Source organism: Syngnathoides biaculeatus, chromosome 9, assembly GCF_019802595.1.
Source record: "Syngnathoides biaculeatus isolate LvHL_M chromosome 9, ASM1980259v1, whole genome shotgun sequence".
Taxonomy (NCBI): Eukaryota; Metazoa; Chordata; class Actinopteri; order Syngnathiformes; family Syngnathidae; genus Syngnathoides; species Syngnathoides biaculeatus.
The window spans coordinates 10,731,523-10,747,479 of record NC_084648.1 but is presented as its reverse complement, the minus strand read 5'-3'; the positions used below and the strand labels follow the sequence as shown (position 1 = coordinate 10,747,479).

Genomic DNA, 15,957 nt, shown 5'->3' with positions numbered 1-15,957 from the left:
TTATTCTAATAACCGCTCGAAGAACTCGGCCAGGGAAGCTTCCAGAAGGTGAAGCATTGCGTTGAGCTTTTTGGAATCCGGGCCTCTCGCACGCAGAAACGAGACGAGTGACACGCCGCGCATGTCGGAGATGATGCGATGTGGTGTGTGTGTGTGTGTGTGTGTGTGTGTGTGTGTGTGTGTGTGCCTCATCAGTGGTGGGGGTCCGATACCGTCGCGTCACGGGAGAGATTTAAAAATGTACCACCACAAAAAAAAAGAAAAGAAAAGTGATGATGTCCAGAAATAGGTGATTGACAAAATGTTGAATTTACAATCATTGTATGAAGTCAGTGGTTAATTTGTATGTCAATTATTGAAGAAAGAATATACAAAATGCAAAAAAAAATAAAAGCAAAAAAAGTTAAGTACAGCTTTAGAATTTTCTATATGAATTTTTTTTGGGCAGTTAATGCATTTGGTCGAGAGAAAAAAAAAACGCCGATAACAGCTATTTACGTGATGCAACTATAAAAAAAATAAATAAACAAATGTAAAAACTAGTTTGAAGAGAATGTGGAAAAAAATTTAAATGGTATATGGTGAAGATGTTCTCAGCTCTTCAGTAGGTTGGACTAAGAGTAGTCCTGATAATATATGACCATGTACTGTTATATTGTCTGTCTCCGTGTGTTGTTGCGCCATTTGTGTTGAATCCCTCGCCGAAAGGGTTATGCCATTTGGCGTTGGCAGAAACCTAGCAGATTGAAACACTAAGCTATGCGGTTGCTTTAAATAAATATTATGTAATTCTCTTTATTTGACGCTTAGTTTGACGGTAAACATTAACTGGGACTGACAATCATCTTTAAGTCTCTTTTTTTTATGAATTGTTCACTATTTGTCAAAGTGCTGCTCATTGTGAAGTGAGTTTAGTTGCGTTCCAGAACGCACAAGCAAACGAAATCAAGAAACAGATCAGACCATATGACCGTGGCTCCTATCTCAAAAACCTCCAGGCTGAAATCAGACTTCTGTGAAATCGCTGCAGTTTGGGCTTGAGCCGCTCGTGTTCATCAATGACAAGGGAAAATGGCACAACTGTGGGAGATATGATATGATACACTTGTGACCTGTCACATCAGTGACGAGAAGCGTGATCTTGAATAACAAGAGAGGCCCTCTTCTGCTGCAGCCCCACAAAACCAGCCGTCCTCCCTTTCGCATGCTTCCGCCCTCTCATCAACCTCACCTCTGATTGCCCCCAGGACTCCTGCGTGCTAATTAGAAGTAGGGGGAAATATGTCTACAACGCAAGCACCTCTGTGGAAACACACACACACACAGAAAGTATGCCACGCGGCCCCGAGGCGAGAGAATGAAAAGGCGCATCTGCTACTGTGTTTCATCCGGATTGGTTCGAGCCCAGCAGGTGACACGTTGCAGCGCTGTTGATCCCTTTTGTCGGACATCATCTACCCGCCACGTTAGCGCCGCAAATTTGAGCCCGGTTCAGCCCACTTGGGAATGCCAAAATACTGAAGGTTGAGTGAATAAGTTGTTTTACACATGAAAAGATAACCGTGCCAATTTTGAGAATTTTGCCCTCGTTCCAATCTAAACCAGCAAAGGCCCGATGAGCAGATGTCACTAAAAGGGAATACTGAGCGAATATCCTGTGGTGTGGGGTCGCGTTGTAACCCCCATGACCACGTTTTGAAGGTTTTGGTGTACTCTCTGACTCGTCTCGGACTGGAAGGACTCGAGATTTTCCGTCGAGACTTGCGAGGGTGTGCTTTTCGTCAATTTCATTAATGCGATAATACATTTGGCTTCCTCAACCGCAAAGATTTCTTGTGTAGGAAACACTGTGCAGCGCGTAAGTTCTGCGGTCGTCAACTCATTGAAACGGCAGCGAAAATGTCAAACACTAGCCGGTATCACGAAAGAAAAAAAATTAATTATAAGCAACGCCAGCAATTATGATTTTGTCTCTCAGATGAATATTTCTGGAAAGAGCGTGTCGTTTTTAGAATGGGCCGGAAAGCCACTCCACACAGCTGGAGTCAAGATTCAAACCCTGATCCGCTAGACTGTGAGTCAAACGTGCTAACCGCTCCATTTTCCAGTTTTCTAAACAAACACTCCCCCCCCCCCCTTTATTTTCGTCAGCGTCAACAACGCGAGTTCGACATGGTGTGGGACTTGTACAGCAAATCGCCATTTGTACCTGGACCGGAGCGAGGCGGGAAAAATGACAGGGGGGACGTGGGAGTGGGTGCGGGCGGGGCGGGGTTGTGAGAGGAATGTGGTCGAGCATAAGAGGGAGTATTTAAGAGCACTTGAGTGCCAGCGTGGATGTACTGTAGTCCCTCGTCCCCGCGGACGCCGGCGGGCCCCTCCGCACCGTGGCATGATTTTTCACTTTAGCCGAGCGCCACTCGCTCCTCTGCGCGTCCCCTCTCCGCATGCTTCAATGATTCCACCGCTCCCCTTTTTTTAGTCAGCGTGAGTGCGTGTGGAGGCACTGCTGACACACATACACGCTCGCAATTTTGACCTATTTGCCCCCCCGATACGGCTAGTAAATAATTCCATTGTGAGGGCCATTAGCGAGTATCTGTGGGTTAAGCGGGAAGAACAGCGAGCCGGTCAGATGGGCCATTAGACAATAAGGAGGTGAAAAGTCTGCTATTGTTTAGTTTGAATTCACATTATCCTGCGTGGCTAATTCATATGCTTAATGTTTATTTATTACACGCACACAAAGTTCGTTTTGCGATGCCGCCAGGTCGTTTGGCCAGAGGAAAGATTTAAGCAAAAATTATGCAAAATACAGAGAAGACACAGCCAGAAGTTTATGAAGTCCCAGCAGTTCAAATGCCAGCGAATGCAGCGAGAGCTTCGTTAAAGAAGCATCAAGAAAATATGCAAGAGGCTTTGCTGTTTTTATTTGTTTTGCCTTTGTGTTACCTATTTAAAAAGCTAAAGATTACCAAAAGAGGAACATTACATTTGTTTATTACACTTGCATTAACATTCAGATTTCTGAAAAGCTTCCAATTAGTTCTATTAAAATTAACAGTTTCAGTGTATACCGTAATCTCCGGACGATAAACCGCGACTTTTTTCCACACGCTTTCAACCCTGCAGTTTATGCGGTGATGCGGGTAATTTGTGCATTTTTTCTATTGGCCGCAAGGAGGCACTCGAGCGGAAAAGGTAAGAGTGAGAGCGGTGGAATATAGTGCTGAGGAAGTGACTTTTAGCGGTCCGGCGCTGATAGCGCTGCGGTAGCTTGTTACTGCCGTGTCTCAGTGATTTTTATCAGTATGTTTTCATTTAACCGGCCCTGTTAGCGCAGCGGCATTAGCATGGCGGTGCTAGCGTTAAACTCTCTGTGTACCATCTTTCTTTTTGAATAGCTCGTGTTTAAATTTGAAAAGTGATTAACCTTCGTCGAACTGTAAAACAATTCAAAGTGTTAAAATGTTACTTATGTACAGTAAAGAGATTTATTTCCATTATCCCCCATGCAAAAACTTAAAAACTTAAAATGGGCAAATCATATTTCACCTTCGTCATCAAAGTTAAGACTGCTCTCTACTTTTTCTATTTTCTTATTTGTTCTGTAACACTGGAGAATGTGAAAAAGTTACTTTAAAACATTGCCTGAACAGTTGAAAACTTAACGCAGAACTGATTATTTCCATTAATCGTTTTTTTTTAACAAATGTTCAGACTATTAAAATGTTACTTTAAAATATTGGCTGTACAGTTTGACCCTGGAATGGACTATTTCCATTACTTCATGTGAAAATAAATATATTACACTTAATATTTATGGCATGACAGTTTCGGGAAGCTAAAATGCGCTTTACAGTAAGCCATTGCTTGTACAATTAAAAGAAGATTTTATGATGGTGACCATTTCCACAGTTTCGTATGGGAAAATGTCACAGTCTGAACAAGCAGCGACACTGAAGACATATTCAATATTAGAGGATCCACGGTGTGTGTCTGTGTCAAAACACAGGACTGCAACCCAGCTAGGCTACAATTATGTGAGACTGCAGGCCTAGTATTTCAGCAAAGAGGCCACTGTACACTGTTTGTGCATGCGCATGCACGTACTTTCACGTACTATGCATGTGTGTCACACAAACGTGGACATGCTAACTGGCCGCTGGGTCCTGTAGTTAAGCCGCTGTCAGAGGGATCCTTGTATTTTTCCACAGGCATGTCAGAGGATTACACAGTCCCTCTGCTGTTTCACTCACCTCTCTTACACACACATACACACACTCATAACCATCAAAGTGTTGTGGACCGGCCTTCCCTCACTTTCACGCAACACACTCACACACGTGTTGCCTGCAGGCATGGCCGGTGGAAAGCATGGCCTTTGCATGTTCTTTGCTGGCTACATGCACCGCAGCACAAGCTTGTGGTAAAGAATGCAATGGATAATGGACCGTAATGGAACATGATATTTGTATTGTTATGATTTTTACCACGGCTGCAACTACCGAGTGAGGTGGGGCGATACTGTTTGTGGGCGTGGTTGAATCAACCAATTAAAAGAGAAAAACCAACGTGTTTGGAATTCAAACACAAAATTAAGGAAATAGAAACCGGCCGACTGTACAGACAATGTAAGGAGCAACATTTTAACATTTTTAAGTGTTGTACGAGAGCGAAACAAAAACCCCGTGATAATAAAAACAAACAATGTTGAGGTCATTGGTGTTTCTTGTATTCTGAGAGGTTAGGCAAGTGTAAAAAAAAAATGTTAATAATGGCTCCTCGACTTGAATTTTAATTACAATTGACGATGTACTCGCCTTTTTTTCCTTCTGGCTTTTTGGATTACAATTCACCAAAAAGTCTAATAAAAAAGGAATCATGTCAATTTATCAAATATTTTAGCATTTAACTCGGGCATCTTTGAGGCACACAAGTTTCTATGAACTGTATTTGTCACCAAAAAGCTGTTTAAAAAAAATAATAATTGGGTTCCCTGGCTGGTTGCTTGTAGATTGAGTGACATCAAAGCGATACATGTCAACTTAATTTATCTTTTTGCAAAACTTCACAATTTTCCCCAAAATGGTGGTATCATGTTAGACTTTTAAAGATTCCACTACCATGGTAACACCACCGATTTGACCATTTGCTCACCTTTGATGTCATTATGCTTTCCCCGAGTACCTCCGCCTTTCCACTTTTATCGTAGGAACAACAAAAATCAATTAGCAAGCACAGTAAACACGGAGTCTCAACAACAAACCAGGTATGAGCCCTCCAAGACCAGTAACCTGCCTCCTGATCGATCGACAAAAGGCAGCGCTAACGCCTCATTTTATTCCACGCTAATCGTTCTCTCAATGTTATCTCTCCCAGTCACTTCTCTTTTTCCTCAACAAAATTTCCCAGAGCTGCTTAGAATTCCCAGAAGCCCCCACACCCCCCCCCCCTCCTTTGTCATACAGTACATCTAAGCCACAGGCAGACACCCTGTTAGAGGCGATTACTCTCACAAGGCCCGTCCAATCCGCCCATCCTTTCCGTTCTAACAAGACGCAGACATTAGCAAATCCATACTTATTGCATCTGGGATGATATAGGGAGACGTATTAGCGTGACATATTAGGCCGGCAACAGGTTCACAAGGTGAGACGCTACACCGACATCGCATTGACTCGGCGGCCTCGCGGGACGCCGCGCTAGGCTAGCGGTGCTAGCTGCGGCTGAATCCGCCCGTATTGGATTTCTGTGATGGCTGTTTAGCTTGTAGCGCTACAAAAGGGCAAACGGGGCTATTTCGTCAGCTGACAGGAACCCTGAAGACCGCGAGGCTAGCAGGGATCAATAGCAATACACTGCACAACAGTCCAGACCCCAGCCAGACACAAACACAGGAAGATAGCATTACACGCACCCGCACATGGAAGCCAAAAGATGTCTAGCGCGCCATCATTAGGTGCAAATGGAGCTAAAATGATATTTGATTTTTTTGTCTGGCTTTGAGTGATTGTCAGGTGGTTTATGTTGATGGCTTAGCAAGTCATGCTCGTTTCTTCTGAAATTTTGCACGTTTTCCTCATTTACAGCAACGATTAAACAACAAAAAGATTAAAACCGGAATGCATCACATTGAGAATCCTTCAAGATCTGATGCTATATTTGTTTTTAAAAAAAATATATTGGGTTGACTGAAGATGGCTGCATGAAAACAGACGTGACTAGGGTTAGGGTTAAGGCGCATCGCATTATAAGGCGCACCTTCAACGAATGGCATATTCTCAAACTTTTTCAATATATAAGGCGCACCGCATTATAAGCCGCTTAGAATAGACGCTACAGTAGAGGTTGGGGTTACGTTAGGCATCCATTAGATGGAGGTGCACTAATGGCTCAATATTGATCCATATATAAGGCGCACCAGATTATAAGGCGCACCGTCGGCTTTTGAGGAAAGGCTTATAGTGCGGAAAATACGGTTATTATTGACTTCTCTACGGCACAATGACGACAAGAACAGTGACTGAAAAGTCAGTGATTGACGATACAGTAAGGCTATTAAGCAATGTACTACTTGTCAAGAGTTTTTGACCCCCCCCCGAAGACCAGTAAGCAGGAGATCGGATGAACAAGGACTGAAAAATCTGGCTGATGACCAGACTTCCCGACTGAAGTAGCGAAATTCTGGTAGGATTTTTGAGTGCTTATCAACATGGTCAATCAAAGTGATGTTTTGATATTTGTTGACGGGTACAATACCAAAAGACTGCACAAACAAGACTGAAAAAACACCCAATGATAAACTTTCTGAATAGAAACAGCAGAACCCTAAGCCACAGAACAGTGGAGTAGAAAAATGGTCAAATTCTACAATAAACTCCACACAGGATACACTGTCGTAACACGTCAAACGCAAGAACTCCCTCATGCTTTTATGTACTAACGTTGGATCCGAACCGCCGTCGGGTCACTGAGTTGACGTTTACCAAAAGGAAATTGCGCGGCTGAGTCACCAGGAGTTGACAGTCGGCGTAGGCGCCCCCTTCGCTCTTGCGCGTTTCCAACAATGAAAGAAAACAACGCCACTGTTAACCGCCCAACAATCCTCTCTGGGATCATTAGAACGAGAGGGATTGCATTCACTGACCTGCTGCTTAGTGCCACCGTGTGTGTTGTTGGACCCGCCTTGCCTAAAATCACAACAGACTGTTTCAGAAAAAGCATATAAGTTCAAATCCCTCTTCAAATGAATGATGATGGATGAATATTTGCGGGCCGCGAAGGGAGAGCGAAAGAAGGCGAGGTGGGGGTGGGGGGTGGGGGGGTGCTGAGTTTAGTGGACCGTGAGGAACAATGAACATCTCAAAAGGAGAAGCGGAGTGAAATAGATTAAGTGTGCCGAGGGCCAGATGTGCGGCGGATGGATCAAACATCTGGCTCGGCGGTCTCGATTGACCCCCGTCGCCCAACCTATGTTGCAGAGGAGGAGCTTAACGGGGTTCTCAAACTTTTCGGCTACAGTCTAAACGAAATGTTAACAGGGACACTCTTCTAATCTTAATGCGAATTAAACACAATTACAACGTGTAGTCCTAAATGCTACGGTGATTCTCAAAGTGTGATATGGCTTATGGGAGGGGTCATCAACCTTTTTGAGGCTGAGGGCTACTTTGCGAGAACTGATTGTAGGGAGTGCTACATGACTTGTTTGCAGCAAACTTCAGTCATAGTTGATCATACGTACATGAAATATTTTTGTTTTAATTTGTTGTATGATGTGACATTACAAGTATTTTAAAAATGTAAATAACATAAACAAGTCAGATTCAAAATTTAAAGCTGCGGTATTTTTAGAACATGCCTCGCGGGCGCCTTAAATTGTCCTCGCGGGCTACCATGTGGTTGGTGACCCCTGCCTTATGGTACGCAGGCTCCCTCTAGTGGTACATGAAAGGATAACTCAAATGTTTCAAAAACATTAAGTTAGTGATTTGAAAACATTTTTTTAATCTAGTACAGTACAGTTCAGTTATATTTAACCTTTAAGTATAATGCATTTGCATTAAGAACTATTTGTTAATTATTTAGATGCAATTTTTTTTAACTTTCCTGTATTTACTGTAAGTGCAGCATGGTTTAGCAAAGCAAAGCAAATTTATTCGTATAACGCATTTCATACATGAGGTAACTCAATACGCTTTACATGATTAAAGGCATTTGATAAGAGATAAAACATTTAAAACGGGATTAAAACAATAAAAATGTCAAACAAAATATACCAAAAAGAATTAAAACCACATACAGTGCAAGTAATATGATCAAAACGTGTATATATTCTAAAAATCATGAGAAAAAAAAAAGTTTTCAACCTGGATTTGAAAACATTGACACTTTGGGGCTGACCTCACCTCTGTTGGCAATTTATTCCGTTTGTGTGCAGCATAATAGCTAAATGCTGCTTCACCGTGTTTGCTTTGGACTCTGCACTTCACTATTTGACCTGAGCCAGTCAATCTTAGAGCTCTACTGGGTTTGTATTCCGTAAGCATTTCTTTCATGTATTCAGGACCTAAATCATTTAGTGATTTATAGACCAGTAGCAGAACTTTAAAATCTATTCTAAAGCTGACTGGAAGCCAGTGGAAGGACTCTAGGATTGGAGTTATATGCTCTGACCGCTCTGTTTTGGTCAGAACGCGAGCTGCAGCATTCCGAATGAGCTGCAGCTGTCTAAAACTCTTTTTGGGGTGTCCAGTCAGAAGACCATTACAGTAGTCAAGTCTACTTGAAATAAAAGCATGGATGAGCTTTTTTGATGAGCTTTACGATAATATTTCAAACAAACTTTAAGGAATAAAACTACAGTTTTTAAATATTAAATGGCAATGTTTGAAATTAAAGTGAACTGTACTTCATAAATATACTGTAAAGTACTGTATGTTTATGCTACTGTAACTTTACACAGTTTAACTTTATTTCTGTAAAAATATAATATCCCCTTAGTCTCTCTTTTTAAATACAAGCAGGGATATCAGATTTGTCGGAGTAACGGCGCTTTTAACGGGCCCAAATCTATGGCGGAAAGGACTACTCCAGTATATGATTTATAATGTTCATTTTTGCTGATGCACCTATGTCGGTATGCACTTATTAGCAAATGATATTACAAGATTGCAGACCCTTAATCTACGGCCCCCAGATCTCCATTTGAGAACCCCATCTCATACTCTTATGTATCCCTCTGCTTTGATAATTTTATTATCAGCATACAATTACATAGTAAATTCCAGTGCGGGGATCGCTTTACACACGCAGACGTGAGTGAAAACAGCGCGTCTTTCCCGTGACGCGTCTCCGTTCTATACATTTTGATGGTCCACAGCTTTTCTTGCCGTGTAAGTTACCGGACAGGACGCGGCGCCAGATGGTACGGCTGTTTATTTTTGCAGTTAGTAATCACCGTGTTCGGAAGACGTGACGTTGGACGGGGGAGACCCGAGCGCCGCTTCCTGCCGTAGCCGCACCGTCGCGTTAAACACGCCGACAGTACCTTCCGAGCCGGCCGGCCGGCCACACGGGTTGAAGTAATCTGGCACGCCGACTATGTTACGCCGCCTGCGCCCTCCCAAGATGGATGAGCCGAGCCGCATGCCAGGCACCCATTCCGGGGAGGAGGTTTAAAAATAGAGTGTGTTTATCATCTTGATTTGATAGGGAAAATGTTACAAAAATAATTGAAATACTCAGTGGGGGAAAAAAGGCGCTTTAAAGCTGCAGAACATCGGAAGAAAATCCTATAAAAAATGTACTGTTGATCATGTATTGCAGCTCTCAACATGCTTTTGATAGATTAAATATAAATAAAGTGATTAATTCATACTGCATATGAGCAAATATGGGTTCTTTTTTTCCACTTTTTTCTAATGTATCAGTAATTTATTGACATAAATCAGTAATATTTTCCAAATGAATTTATTTTACTTTATACTTAGATGAACATAGATAGAAATACATTTTTTCTGATGATGTCCCCTACATTAAAAAAAAAATTTAAAAAAAAGTGTATGATAAAATATGGCGGCACAGTGGATAAGCTGGAGAGCGTTGGCCTCACAGTTCTGAGGTCCCGGGTTCAATCCCGGCCCCACCTGTGTGGAGTTTGCATGTTCTACCCGTGCCTGGGTGGGTTCTCTCCGGGCACTCTGGTTTCCTCCCACATCCCAAAAATGTGCGACATTAATTGGACACTCTAAATTGCCCCTAGGTGTGATTGTGAGTGCCTAAGAAAACGAATGGATGGATAAAATATTTCATAATACAGATAAAAAGTTTAGATATTGAGTTTTTAACCAAACACTTCAAGAAGTTAATTACAAGACTTTAATTTCGTTACTTTTCCGAGATGTTTAATCTATTTTACACTCACGATAGAACACTACCAAATATGGTTCCAGCACTGTCATGGAACTCCCGAATGAAAGTAAATCTTTGCCGCTTTATTTTACCAATTTGTTTCCCTTGTTTTTACATCTGCAAACCTAATGGGAGTCTCTTTAACACGTTGCCAATTTACGCCAAAGTCCTACAAGGCCAACTGCAAGTTAACATGACAGACACGGGCTCCTTTGGGGCCTGCACCCGACCCCCCGGTGGCCCCTTTGCAAGCTAGACAGCTGGGGGTGTGAAATACCGGCGGGACTGCGGGTGGAAGGGGTAGGTGGCAGTGTTGACTACCGCCGAGAATGAGAGAGAGACTCCAGTTAATGGTCTCGCATCTGCCTGGCAGCATGTCAATAACGGCTCTGATCACATTAAGTAAAGAGTCCATTAGCTTATTCTCTTTGCCTCTCGCATTCTCTCCACGGAAGGAAAGGAACGCCAAGAATTCAAAATGTACTGTAGGAGCGTTTTACTTCGGAGGGCCTGATTCTATTTCCTTTACACACTGTCAGAGGGAAGTAGTTCTTTTTTTGGGGAAGTTGGCCCACATATAAAGAAGCAATGCCCTGCGAGTCACTGAAGGCTGATTGACAAAAACAGTGAAGTAGTTGAAGAGTAGTCGAAGTAGTAATCAGGACAAACAACAAGAACAACAAAAATCTACCAACTATCAAAAGTGACACCCGTTTTATGCCAAATACAAGGACAATCCCGCTGAAAAAACAACTACAATCCATGGCACAGTGGAAGAATATACATAATGCGGCCGAAAGTAAAACTTTAGAATCTCGTTTGTACAGTTTTGGAGAACCTGAACATGGGGCTTCTGATCAATTATTATTTGGAAGGTATGATTATTAGACAGCCTTTCGAGACAATTGTTGGAACACACTAGTTGCTAAAATTAAATGTAAAACATAATGATTGATGTTTAAACTGTTTTGAAGACTGGACAAATATCGGAAAGAAGTTACTGAAATTGATGAATAAAAGCAGCGTAGTTCTGGCTTTTGCCGAAGTAGTAATCAAGAGAAAGATGTGATGTGGTACAAGAGTAGTGGGGGAGAAAAGCAGGTTGTCAGCCACCATTTCTTAGCCGCCTCGTTGCTCCCCCCCCGGGCTTATTGGCGGCCCCCACATCTGTCTCGCAGATCCCTGCGACAGACCTGGCCAGAACCCGGCACATCACACGAATCATCCTCAATTAAATGGGAACCATCAAGCTGCTCCGATCATTCCACCTCTCTTCTTATTCTCTGAGGCGTTCCCTCTGGCTCGGCACGAGGTCCACTGAGTTTTGTCTAGGGTGAGCAGCTGGGCGAGGTGAGCTAACATGGCTTTGGGAAAGAGCCAATCAATAGTTCAGAGAAGACGCCGCTCCCCATTGGAAGTCGCTGGCGGTTCGGCAGAGGTTCTGAACTCGGAGGGATTGCTCTGTTCTCGCTGCACACCGGAGCCTTAAATGGCTTCCATGTGCCGTCCATCTGCATCTATGCTGGGCTGTGTCCAAATGACTGTCCTTTCCACTTTTTAAAGATGGCTCAAGAACAAAAAAAAAAAAGCAAGGCGGAGGTCAGAAGGGTTACATGAATCAGGGGTTAGGAAATCTTTGTATTTTTTCCCCCCGAAATGACAGATTTACTCTCCGTTTCAGATAATGAAAAAAGACAACTGAGTGGGAACAGACATAGGGGGAAAAAAAGTTTACCTGGGGCCACCTGGATAATGGGAAAGGATAGAGCGTGACTTATACTTCCGCGGTGAAGACTCCCTCCCTCCTTTCCAGTCTGCAACTGGACAATAAATCTTCCTCTAGTTGATTGGTGTGCCTTTAGCACCTTAACAGCTAACACACAGTCATGAATTTTTGACCACAGGCATGAGTTAAAATCCGATTGAACGGCAAAGCATGCCGGTTGGCGTCAGTGAGCAAAGAAATGGCCCAACGGCTTCTTCTCCTTCTGTCTTGTAGACTCAGCCTCAGCACAATGTTAATCATGCTCTTATTTTGACAATTGAATCATTTCACCGGCAAGTAGAATGGTCCAGTTCAGGTCATAGCAGCGCGGTGTCTCGCCTTTGAGTTTTTGGCACAGAAACCGGAAAATAATTTCATTTATGTATTCTGCACCACAATACAATTTTCAGCAAAAAAAACAACAGGCATTGATTCCACAAAACTTGCAAAAGAATCAGCGATAGGCAACAAACTTTTCTGTTGAGTTTTTGCTTTTACATGTGATGTAAGACAGCTGGAGAGCATAGATTACTGTAATCTATTGCAGGAATTTACACCTTTTTTGGGGGGTTTTGCATTGGTGTAAAGCCTTGTGGCAGAAATAGAACAATAGGACAAAGCCCATGGTGGAGTTCCAGAGCGGCATTCATGCAAGGTAGACGTGAGGTCAGAAGCCTCTGACGTGTCTCGCTTGAATGAGCTATTTAGCATGATCACACTGCAAATTTTAACCTCTCTGATTCTTACAAATGTCCTCCACCCACGTCTGGACACAGCTACTGATTTCCCAACGGTCCATCACAGAGAAAGAAGCAGCGCTACTTGCTCACTGCTCACCTCTGACCCGCGACGAGGGAGCCAATGGGGGAACGGTGCGCGTCTTGGGAGCTCTTGGCCTCTGATGTGATGGCTCCAGGCAGTGAGCTTTGTGCGAAACCATCCCCCGTGGCACCTCTCTCGCCACTCGATCCTCTCCATTATTCATACGGCCCCAAGACGGGGCGGGGAGAGAGACGGGAATATGAAAAAAGGGAAGAGGCAAGGTTCAAGACCTTCTCAGATCACAAGGAACTTCTGCTTAACCTTCCTTGAAGTGACGAACACAGGGATACAGCAATGTTTTTTTTTAAGAAACTGGATCTGAGAGCAAGGATGGAAATCAATGTGGTTTCCCTCGGGGCTCGATGGAGATCACATCCACTGCAAGGTGATGGGCGAATCAATGCAGTTCCCATGCTTCACTTTGCCATTGTGAGAACCGGACGTCCCTAACGTGATCAGTCCAACCACCCTTGTTATTGCGGAACCGTGCTAGTTGTCATCCCAAGTGCACTGGCTTTTTAACATCATGAGACGTCAGTATTCCAGTGTGTACTGTTAAAACACGATGAAAACCAACACAGACAACCCATGGAAACGTGTTTGTCACAAGTGTCCTACAAAACACCTCCATCCGCTGAAACTCCTTCATTCAAGTTGTTTTGAAGATCAGCTAAGACAAAGGGCTGACTGATCACCCTGACACTTGTCATCTTTAGAAAAGAAAAACACCTGGCTAAATCAGCCATTGAACTATGAAAATCTGAATTATCGTGACCCAATCCATTCGGACAAGACCAGTTCTCCCACTGCGGGCAATGGCAACGCTCTCCGCAGCTCATGGCCAATCACAGGGTATGACGGGTAATTACTACTGGCATATGCATGTAATGTTGTTAATCCCTTCACACTTTGCAACCTAAAATTGCGACACGCCGAGGATCTTAATAAAGCTTGACGTCCGCCTCCGCTAATTGCGCGAGTAGCCCGATTTGTTTTAACTGACAGTTGTGGCCCGGCCCGTGACAAGGCCATCATTCGCTCGTCGTCGTCGTCAGCGATTTGCAAGGTGAACACATGCAACACCGCCAGCCAGACCCCCTTTCAAACCCACTAAACAACACTCGGCCCCAACCCCGTAATGGAGACAGCCGTGAATTAAGAATGCTCCGCAGCTGCCGAGAGAGATTAATAAATACAGCCGTCGCTAGATTAATTTTAGACGACATGGAGGCTGGCAGATAAAATAAACCAACAGCGGCAGACTGCGTGCCGGATAAAGCGGCGTACCCCCCGTCGTCTTGGCCGTCGTAATTATTTGCTAATAGTCATTAACCTGGCAAACAGAGGTTTAGCCGCATTGTTCAATAGGACTCTGGGACGCATAATGACAGACTAATATGTCATAGCGCTGTGGGACGTGGGGGAGGGTCGGAAGATTGATGAGGTTTTACTGGTAGAGAGGTGGGGCATGCCTGGAAAGGAGAAGGAAAGGAAGACGGTCACATTAAGCTAATTGGGAGATGAGTGCCTACTTGTAAAAAGTGCTTCTAATAGCATATTTGCTGCAAAGCTAATGCGGGGGGAGTGGACTTGACTAGGAGGGTTCGGGCCTACATCTTTCAAAGTGGGTCAATACACCGTTTGTTTTGTTTACTTAACTTCACAATAGAATTGAAGATGTTAGTTATCATGTTTGAAGTTATTCATGAGAAATTGTGACGATAACAACAAATTCCAAAGTATTTACCTGGCATTCACGACTGCCAAATGAATAGCATGTATTTCTGTTTCTTATTGTGTTTTTTCTTTTTTCAGTAAAACTAAAAAAACATTCTTACTTTTAATACGCACTTACAGGGTAATGTTATTCCCTGCTTAACCATTCTTATTATGACAATTGTCACATTTTATTCTCACGTCATACCACATCTCCACTTGTTTGGGGAAAAAAAGAATCCTCTTGGATAGCAAAAAAAAAAAAAAAAAAAAAGAACAAAAAGCGACTGAAGAGATTCGGTGCCTTTTTATTTAGTTTCAATTATATCCAATAGAAACCCCTTACGTCCGGCTGGCCAGGCAGTTTGAAATAATAGTGGGTCGGACTAGAATTTAAAGTCATAGCTCCAGGCAAAAACTCCAGCGCGCACACACACGGAATGAAAGTGTAAAATGTTTTTTAATGTATATTTTACAACAAATACCCTGGTGACTATTGATGTTTGTTCTCAGAAGAACCCACTTCTCTCCCATATCTGAGGGCATGAAATCAAACCTCTCACACTTATTTTTCTTTTTTTTTTCTTCTTTCCTCTTCCTCAGTGTCTCTTTCACTTTCTCTCTTGAAACATTTATCTTCTGTTTTCTCCTTACAGGCCCTTTGTGCTTTGTGATGTTGATTTTTTTTTTTTTCCCCCAGCTTTTGGTGCGCTGTGGTCGCCATTTATCTTTCATAGATGCCAGCAGCAAGGAATGCGTGAAATGTTTTCATATCAATGTGACTAATTGTCATGAGGTTGTGTATATTCCCTAGATGTCGCTTGCGCGTGCTCTCGGAGGAAGCTTTGTGTGTACTGTTTGTGTCAGCCAGGCATTAGTTGATAATTGGGTTTGATTGTTTTCATACCAAAACACAGTGAAGGATTCTTACCAAGCACTACGTCAAGCATCCAGTACCTCTGAATCTTCTGCTAATGGCCGGCGTTCTTTTCCGAGACCTGCACAAGCTCCTGATGTTTGACAATGAGAAAGCTTGTTATCTCTCGACTAGGGATGGGATCTGTAATTTGTAATATTATCCAAGTCCCAATGGAGAAATTCAAGCCCTTCCCAAGCATTTCAGAAGATAAATGCGCCAATTGGAAATGTCAAACACAAACACATTTGTCATTCAGTATTTATGTCCCATATTACAACAAAGCCACTATCAACTCCTTTAGACCGATTTTTTTCCCCTG

At 43.0% G+C, this 15,957-nt stretch overlaps 1 protein-coding gene and 1 long non-coding RNA gene across 8 annotated transcripts in view; one reads left to right on the top strand and one right to left on the bottom strand.

The window, feature by feature from the left end:
* Positions 1-15,957, bottom strand: part of LOC133506136 (uncharacterized) — a 304,856-nt gene that overhangs the window by 180,906 nt on the left and 107,993 nt on the right. The window lies entirely within an intron of this gene.
* The window catches only part of bnc2 (basonuclin zinc finger protein 2), a 206,261-nt gene that overhangs the window by 173,969 nt on the left and 16,335 nt on the right, over positions 1-15,957 (top strand). The window lies entirely within an intron of this gene.